This window comes from Henckelia pumila, chromosome 1, assembly GCF_033568475.1.
Source record: "Henckelia pumila isolate YLH828 chromosome 1, ASM3356847v2, whole genome shotgun sequence".
Classification (NCBI taxonomy): domain Eukaryota; kingdom Viridiplantae; phylum Streptophyta; class Magnoliopsida; order Lamiales; family Gesneriaceae; genus Henckelia; species Henckelia pumila.
This window is the reverse complement of record NC_133120.1, coordinates 137,920,956-137,930,347: the sequence shown is the minus strand read 5'-3', so window position 1 is coordinate 137,930,347 and position 9,392 is coordinate 137,920,956.

The following is a 9,392-nucleotide window of genomic DNA, read 5'->3' as shown; positions in this document are numbered from 1 at the left end:
GACCTACTCGTATCCTGGATCATAAGGATAAGGTCTTGCGTAATAAAGTTATTCCTCTGATTGATAGTTCAATGACGACATTGAAGTACTGAGGAAGATATTTGGGAACTTGAGAGCAGCATGTGTTCAGAACACCCTGAGTTGTTTTCATTCGGTACTTAAGATCTGATTTCGAGGACGAAATATCTTAAGTGGGGGAGAATGTAGTAGCCCGTGTCCATTATTAACGATTAATAAGTATTTAATCGTGTAATTATGTTTGGATTAAGTAAAACATGATTAAGAAAATTCCAGAAGGGTTAACGGAGTCCATAAATGGATCCAAAACACTCAAAAATGGTTTGGAGGGTCCCAAGATTCGAGTGGGATCGGAACTTCCGATCTTGGTGAGTTCGAAACCACATCGGAAGCAGGGAGATCGGAACGTCCGATCAGGATTGGAGCTTCCGATGGCTGTCGGTGACAGGTGTGTGGTTGCATGTGGACCGAATTGAAACGTAGCGAACGGAGTTTCCGATCGGGGGAAATGGAGCTTCCGATCTACACGTTCGGAGCTTCCGATCGAGGAACGGAGCTTCCGATCGATGCCTATAAATATGAGGTCCGAGCTCCTCATTTCTTGCCAATTCCGAGTTCCTCTCCTTCGCCTAGTAGCTCTATTTTAGGGCTTTTGGTACTCTTATTTTAGAGTTGGAGTAGGGAATATATTTTAGTATAGTCAGACAGTGTCTGACATAGTAGCGGAGCAGTGCTCGTGTAGCTGAGCAGCGCTCGTGTAGCGGAGTAGTGCTCGAGGCTGTGGAGCTGCAGCAGGGGTGTGCCCCAAGTTGCGGGATAGTCGTCATCAGTGGGCTAACGACGGACGCAGACTTGATGATAGGCTTGGAACCTAGAGTGGGACTACTAGGACTGCCTTAGAAAGGTACGTAAGTACTGACTGAGATTGTCAGTGGATATGCATGCTTATATGTTGCATTTATGTGTTTGCATGTTATTATTGTTATGCGGCATGTCCATATCATCTTGTGCCTGTACATCTGTATATCTTTCGAGATGAGCCAGTTAGGGTTGTTCATGTTTGAAAACTGTGTTCAGATCAATTAGAATTGATACCCGGTGCAGCGGAAGTTTAAAAATTTATTTTATTAATATGGAACGATTCCATATCTGGGTATCAAAACTTTACGATTAAATTTGTGTAAGTAAAACAAATAATCACTATTAAATATTTTACCTTAAAATCTCGAAGCGAGATTATGGACACCAACAGAATTTAATCTGCTCTTGTTGTATATCCCCGGAACTGATGAACGAACGTTTCTTCAATCAGGTCCACGAATAGAAAACAAAACCCTCTGATTGACTGCACTAGAAATCAATCAGAAGTTTGTGTAGAGAATAAACAGATATGATCTGTTAATTCAGATTGTAATTTTTCACAAAAACACAACCCGAATTTTCTCCAAAAGGGACAGAGGATTTCGAAAATCCCCTTGAATAATATAGGCTGAAATTCGAAAATTGCAAGACTGAAATCACACCAAATTTTCGAACACTGCAGTCCTATTTATAGATAATTTCTTGACTAGATTAAGTTATAATTACATCAGGACTATAACTCCTTAAAGCCCACAATCCATAACTTAAGCCCAACAAGCCAAGCCTGTTGTTATAGAAATTAATATGAAATTCATCGTGACTCCGATTGATAAACTGATTTCACCAATGTGCACAGAAACCATTTTTGCATCTTTTAGAGTCAAGATAATTTTTTTGAATCCGAATTCAGTGATTTCCAAAAATGTCCATCCCTATGTCATTTTAGGAAATCTCACTCCCTTTAGTTAAGAAGTCCAACTTCTCTTTCATTAAATTTAACTCTTTAAATTTAACTATCTCTACGGGGTTTTAGTAATCCATTACTTGTGTAACCCTCAATGGTTCAGGAATACAACTAGCCGTGGGCTCACAACTCCTTGTGACTCGGAACAAAAATTTCCGACTTACCCATCGAATCATGGTAAGAACGCCTAGCAACATCGCCCCATGATTCCCTAGGTATTACTGATAGTGCCTGCAAGAACCAGTAGATTTTGGTTAGCGTAAAGTACGGTCCCTTCATACATATATCCCGATCGAATCAACAACCATTGGTGCATCGAGAGTCGTTCGAGATTCGATAACTATGCATAACATCTTGGAGATCAAATAGTGACATCGCATGTGTTACTAGGATAACCCATTAACCTAAAACACATCATGTACTCTGGCCAGAGATTCGTCACACTAATATCTCCTCAGATCGCATAGGATATCCACACTCGCAAGTATGTGGTGAATCCTTGACAACAAAGCATCGACTCGTATATGTGTCATAACTATACCCAATGCCGACACCTGATGACCCCAATAGAGTCGGTAAACGAGTCAAAGTACAGTACTAGCATATAGAGTCTCAATGATGTTTCAAGTAATAAGGACTAATGGTGTACAACCAAAACCGCGGACTTTATCCACTCGATAAGTGATAACCACTTGGAAAGTCCGAATAGGGTAGTTCGATCATTCATCATATGAATATCCATTTGCATGCTTTGAACATCTCTATGTTCCATACCAATGAAACGTGGTACTCGGCATCGCAAATGCTAGTCTCAATCTTGAGCGATCCTTATCCTTATTTGCGGACGGCTCAATTGACTAGGAACAATTTAGAATATACAGTGACTATAAGATTTGTTTCATGATAGCCATCACCATGTGCTACCACATCTTACATACACTATAGTATATTCAAGGTCTTCATCTAAACAACAATAGTATATCATAATATAACAATATGATGGAAGATAAAGTCAATGCCATGATAAAATTGTAAATTATATTTAAACAAAAGATTGTTTACATAAAGAGTCATCAAAGCCCTTAGCCACAAGTTGGTTATTCGGGCACCCACTCTTTCAGCTCAGCCCTGTTAGGACGTTTGATATCAAGTACCCTTAATTACTGATACCTGGAGGACTCCGTGGTCCACGTCCATGATTCGGGAATGAGTGGTCGCACACAGTGGTTAGCTACCCCGATGTGACGAGCTTATATCTCAGGCGCCAGTCTGAGTAGTTCGTATACAGTTATCCCAGATATGGATACCCTGTCATTTGCATGCATCATATTTGTATGTTTATCTGTGCTTTCATATTGAGCTTAGAGCTCACGTCCAGTATTTTCTGTGTATCTGGATACCCTATTCGACGGGGCAGGTATAGGTGCAGGATTGAGCATCAGGAGCCGGGAGGAGCCAGCGACCTTGAAGACAGCAGTATTTAGCTGTAGGTTTTTATCTTAGTAATTCGATTGGGTTGTATAAATCGAGTTTGTTAGCCGGTTGTATTCTGCCGGTCTGCTTGTAATTAAGTCTTTCGCAGCGATTTTATTTAATGCATGCTTAATTATGCTCTTAACTCTGATTAGGTAGTGGATCCGGGTCGGGTCGCTACAACCAAAGTCTCATAAGATACTGGGTCATCACAGACAACAACCTGTGAGTAGATATCTTGGTTCAGGCCTTGTAGAAAGAGATCATACTTCGATGCATCACTCATTAATATGAGGGCTGAAAGGTAGCAGATCAAGAAATCGTTGCTGATATTGATCAATAGTCATCGATCCTTGCCTCAGAGTAAGCAACTCCATCGATCGTGCTTGGCGAACAGCTGGAGGAAAATACAGTTTCTGGAACTGCTGATAGAAATCTCCCCAAGTCACCTGTCCTCTCTCAGTACGTGCCTGAGCAGCTTTGGCATCCCACCAAAAACATGCTCGATCCTCTAGAACAAATTCTAGAACTTCCAATTTCTGATTCTCAGTACAATCGAAAGCACGAAAAGTACTATCGAGTTTAGACATCCAACTTCTTGCTTGTTCAGGATTCTTGCCTCCCACCAAAGGTTTCGGTCCTACTTGCATGAATTTATTGATAGTGTAGCGAAATCTATCCTTATGAGGACGATAATGATCATCACGATGGCGATGATGATGATGATGACCACCTCCCTGGCCAATACTACCGTTGAAAGAGTAGGTGCCCAGTGAGCCAACTTGTGGCTATGGGCTTTGATGACTCTTTGTACAAACGATCTTTTGTTTAATGTAATTTACACTTTTATTAATGGCAATGACTTTATCTTTCTTCATATTGTTATATTGTGATATACTATTGTTGTTTTGATAAAGACCTTGAATATACTATAGTGTATGTAAGATGTGGTAGAACATGGGGATGTCTATCATGAAATACATCTTATAGTCACTGTATATTCTAAACTGTTCCTAGTCGATTGAGCCGTCCGATAATAAGGATAAGGATCGCTCGAGTTTGAGACTAGCATTTGCGATGCGGAGTACCACGTTTCATTGGTAGGGAACATGGAGATGTTCGAAGCATGCAAATGGATATTCATAGGATGAATAATCGAACTACCCTATCCGGACTTTCCAAGTGGTTATCACTTATCGAGTGGATAAAGTCCGCGTTTTTGGTTGTACACCATTAGTCCTTACTACTTGAAACATCATGGAGACTCTATATGCTAGTACTGTGCTTTGACTCGTTTACCGACTCTATGGGGGTCATCAGGTGTCGGGATTGGGTACAGTTACAACACATATAGGAGTCGATGCATTGTTGTCAAGGATTCACCACATACTTGCGAGTGTGGATATCCTATGCGATCTGAGGAGATATTAGTGTGACGAATCTCTGGCCAGAGTACTTGATGTGATTTAAGAAATGGTTTCTTAGTAGCACATGCGATGTCACTAATTTGATCTTCAAGATGTATTGCATAGTTATCGAATCTTGAGCGACTCTCGATATACCAATGGTTGTTGATTCGATCGGGATATATGGATGAAGGGACCGTACTGTACGCTAACCAAAATCTACTGGTTCTTGTAGGCACTATCAGTGATACCTAGGGAATCATGGGGCGATGTTGCTAGGCGCTTTACCATGATTCGTTGGGCAAGTCGGAAATCGTTGTTCCGAGTCACAAGGAGTTGTGAGCCCACGGCTAGCTGTATCCCTGAACCATTGAGGGTCACACAGTGTAATGGAGTTTTAATCCCCGTTGAGATAGTTAAATTTAAAGAGTTAAATTTAATGAATAAAGAAGTTGGACTTCTTAAATAAGAGTAAGGGAGTAGGATTTCCTAAAATGACATAGGGATGTACATTTTTGGAAACCACTGAATTCGGATTCAGGAAAATTTATCTTGACTTTAAAATGTGCAGAAATGGTTTCTGTGCACATTGGTAAAATCGGTTTATCAATCGGAGTCACGATGAATTTTATATTAATTTCTGAACATGCGGGCTTTGCTTGTCGGGCCTCAACCTATGACTAATGGGCCCTAAGGTGTTAGTGGCCTGCATTATAAATAAGTTATTGCAGTACAGAAATTACACACAACAGGTCATAATTTGAGACAGTTTTTCGAAAACCCTAGCCTCCTCTCTCTCAAATCGGCCGCCCCCTTCCCTTCTCTGCGTGAGAAATTCCGGTCTGTGATTTTGAATTGCAGTCTGGAATAGCGAATCAAATTCGTTTATTCTCTTCGTAGAAAACTTCTGATAGATTTTCTAGTGCAATCTATCAGAGGGATTAAACCTCTATTCGTGGACCTGATTGAAGGAAAGCTTGTTCATCAGTTCCAGGGAGATACAAGAAGCGCAGAGAAATCTGTGTGGTGTCCAATAATCTCGCTTCGAGATTGAAGGTAAAATTTAATAATAGTTATTTAATTTTACACACACAAATAATTTAATCGTTAAACGGTTGATACCCACACTATGGAATTGTTCCATAATAAAATTTTTAAACTTCCGCTGCACCGGGTATCAATCGTGATTGATCTGAACGCCAGTTTTCCAACAGTGGTATCAGAGTCAGGTTGCTCAGATCAAACGATTAAATTAATCGATTGTACAAAAAAAATTTTGAGTCTTGGTTTTTTAAAACAAAATAAATATTTTAAATAAAAAATAAATTTTTTTCGGGCAAAACCCGGGCAGCGATTGGATCGCTGCCCGGTGGGGCAGCGACGGTCGCTGCCCCGGGCGGCGCACGGCGCCGCCCAAAGGGGGCGCACAGCGCCGCCCACGGCAGCGCACGTCGCCGCCAGGGCGGCGCTCGGCGCTGCCCAGCGCAGCGCAGCGCAGAGCGCTGCCCAGGGCGGCGCACGGCGCCGCCCAGGGCAGCGATTGTCGCTGCCCTAAAGGGGCAGCCGGGCTGCCCCGGCCCGCGCCCACGGGTGCGGGCCGGCCCGGGAGTGTCCCAGGCGGCCCGCGGGAAAAATTATTTTTTATTTAAATTAATTTTAATGTGTTAAAATTTTATTTTTGGTCCGGTCAAAAATTGTTTTTGATTGGTTCACGAGGCATCGGATCGAATTGTTCGAGTCCGAAAATTTTAAAATTGATTTTTGGATAAATTTGAATTTTTGGAAAATTTTAATATTTTATCCTTAAATTGAATTTTGAAATCAATTATTTTTGGTACAATTGATGATAAGATTTGATCTTATGTATATATTAAGTAAAATATGATTTTATCTATAAAATTAGATTCTGTAGATAAAATATGATTTTATTTAATAAAAGGTAAAATATGATTTTATATGTAAAATATGATTTTATATATAAAATATGATTTTATCCTGTTTAAATTTAAATTGCCATATGCATGATATCCAATAAATTAATTTTGAATTAAATGTTATTGGATAAGGATGATCGATTGCCATGACCAATTTTGTAGGTGTATGTTAGGAATTTACATTTGTTTTATTGTTGTTGGTTTTATTAATGGGCCTGGTTTATGGCCCAATATGAATGTCATATGTAATAAAAGTGGGCTTGGTTTATGGCCCGTTCCCACCCCTAAAATGTATCCCCTACTTGTCATTGCTATTTATTGTAAATACATTAGATTTAGTGGGAGATCAAGATTTGAAGATGATGGGCCCAGCAGACAATAAAGACGAAGAAATGTAAATTGGAAGCTAATGTAATAGGATTGCATTGCATACTGCATATTACCTAGGATTGGACTAAGACTCGTGATTGGCAACCACGAGTCAATTAGAAATGGAATCGATCATCCTATATATAATATATGATATTATGATTGTATGCATGTTTTAGACATAATTGTATGAATCCGGCAAGCATACAATAAATTGAAAAATGATGAGACAAATTTTCATAATTAAAATCCCTCATTTTAAATATGATTTAAAATTGATATCAAGATAAATAAAGGAAATTTAAATTTGTTTAAATATTCCTACCTTCCATCAACGGTCAATGTATGAGATGCTACCCGCGGATACGGTCCGGCTCATATTATTGGGGGGCCCGTTCGTCGGAAAGCTGTACATTGGATCGACAAATGTTGTAAGTTGGGTGGAACTCCCATGGGATCGGCTCATATTATTGGGGGATCCACATGGCGACCGTCCATCACAACTTAATATTGATGGGTCATCTTGACATGTCACTTTAAACGGCGTCATATTATTGGGCCCTTATTGGACATGAGGTAAACACATGGGGGTTGCTTTGGAAGCAATTGGGCTCTACCTTTTGAGAATTATGGTTGGCTGATATTATTCGGGACCATAAGTTTGTCAATTGGACTCCATGTTCTCACTAAGGAAAAAGTTTCCCGTTTTCACTAGAGGGTAGTGAAATCGTTAAAATAGTGGGAGTGAGATTCATAAAATTAAATTCGCCTATTTTATGTCTTAGTAAATTGCTTAAACAATCATTGATATATGTCTGTTTTTCTTTTCAGTATTTCATACAATGAATTCGCGTAATCCATTATTCTCGATCCTCGAACAAAACAAGTTAACTGGCGCAAACTATACGGAATGGTTCCGGAAGTTGAAGATTGTCTTGACTTCGGAGAAGATGCTCTACGTGTTAGAGAAATCACCTCCGAAGGAAGCACCAGCTGACGTAAGTCCGGAGGAATTGGCCAAACTTGATGCATGGTGGGACCATGACATCAAGACCAAATGCTATATGCAAGCCTCGATGTCTGATGAACTCCAGAGGCGATTTGAAGACACCGTGAATGCTGCTGACATTCACGCTCAACTCAAGGAACTTTTTGGGGCTCAATCGAGGGCTGAAAGGTTCGCAACTGTTAAGGAGCTGATGACGTGTCGCATGCGTGAAGGGACTTCGGTCCGTGATCATGGGGTACGAGTGATTTGGCTCATACAAAAGTTAGCGACCCTTGATTTGGTGTTGGAGCATGAACTCAACGTGGATTTACTGCTTCTGTCTCTTCCTTCTTCGTTTGACGGATTTGTGGTAAATTTTAATATGAACAAGATAGAGGTCACCCTTGAAGAGATGGTCAATATGCTTGTGACATATGAATCCACACTTAAGAAGGATAAGCCAGCTTTCTTGGTGGGCTCCTCATCTTCTGCTAAGAAGGGGCCAAGTATGAAGGGCAAGAAACGTTCTGCCCCACCCAAGAAAGTCGAGCCCGAGAAGAAGCACAAGACAAAGGCTTCAAACAATGGAAAATCCAAGGATGTTTGCCATTACTGCAAGAAGCCCGGTCATTGGAAGCGCAACTGCAAGGAATATCTAGAGCAGTTGGGAACTGCAAAGGGTATGTTCTATATTGAAATAAACATTTCACTTAATACTACTTCTTGGGTATTGGATACCGGATGTGGATCTCACATTTGCAATGATTTGCAGGTGATGACAAGAAGTCGCAGGCTTAGAATGGGTGAGACCCAGCTGAGGCTCGGGAATGGTTCCAGAGTTGAAGCTACAGCCATTGGAGATGTTTGTTTAATTTTGCAGAACGGTTTTAAGTTATTTTTAAGAGATGTTTTATTTGTTTCGGATTTAATTAAAAACATTATTTCTGTTTCTATGCTAGATAGAGATGGTTATTCTTGCAATTTTGTGAATGGGATTTGCAATATTTACAAGAATGAATGTTTGATTGGAAATGGACAACTTGAAAACGATCTATACAACTTAAAACTAAAAGACGTTCCAATAAATTATATTGATAAACCGGCGACAACAAACAAAAGGAAAATCGATAGTCAAAACCCGGCGAACCTTTGGCATGCTAGGCTAGGTCATATTTCCTCAAGGAGGATGAACAAGCTAGTGGGAGAGGGCATGTTTGATATGTCTGATATTAACTCTCTACCTACTTGTGAATCCTGTCTAAAAGGGAAAATGACTAAATCTCCTTTTAAGGGGAAGCCTGAGCGTAGTCAAAATCTGTTGGATTTGATCCATACAGATGTTTGTGGACCATTTAGAGTTGGGACTCAATATGGCCACA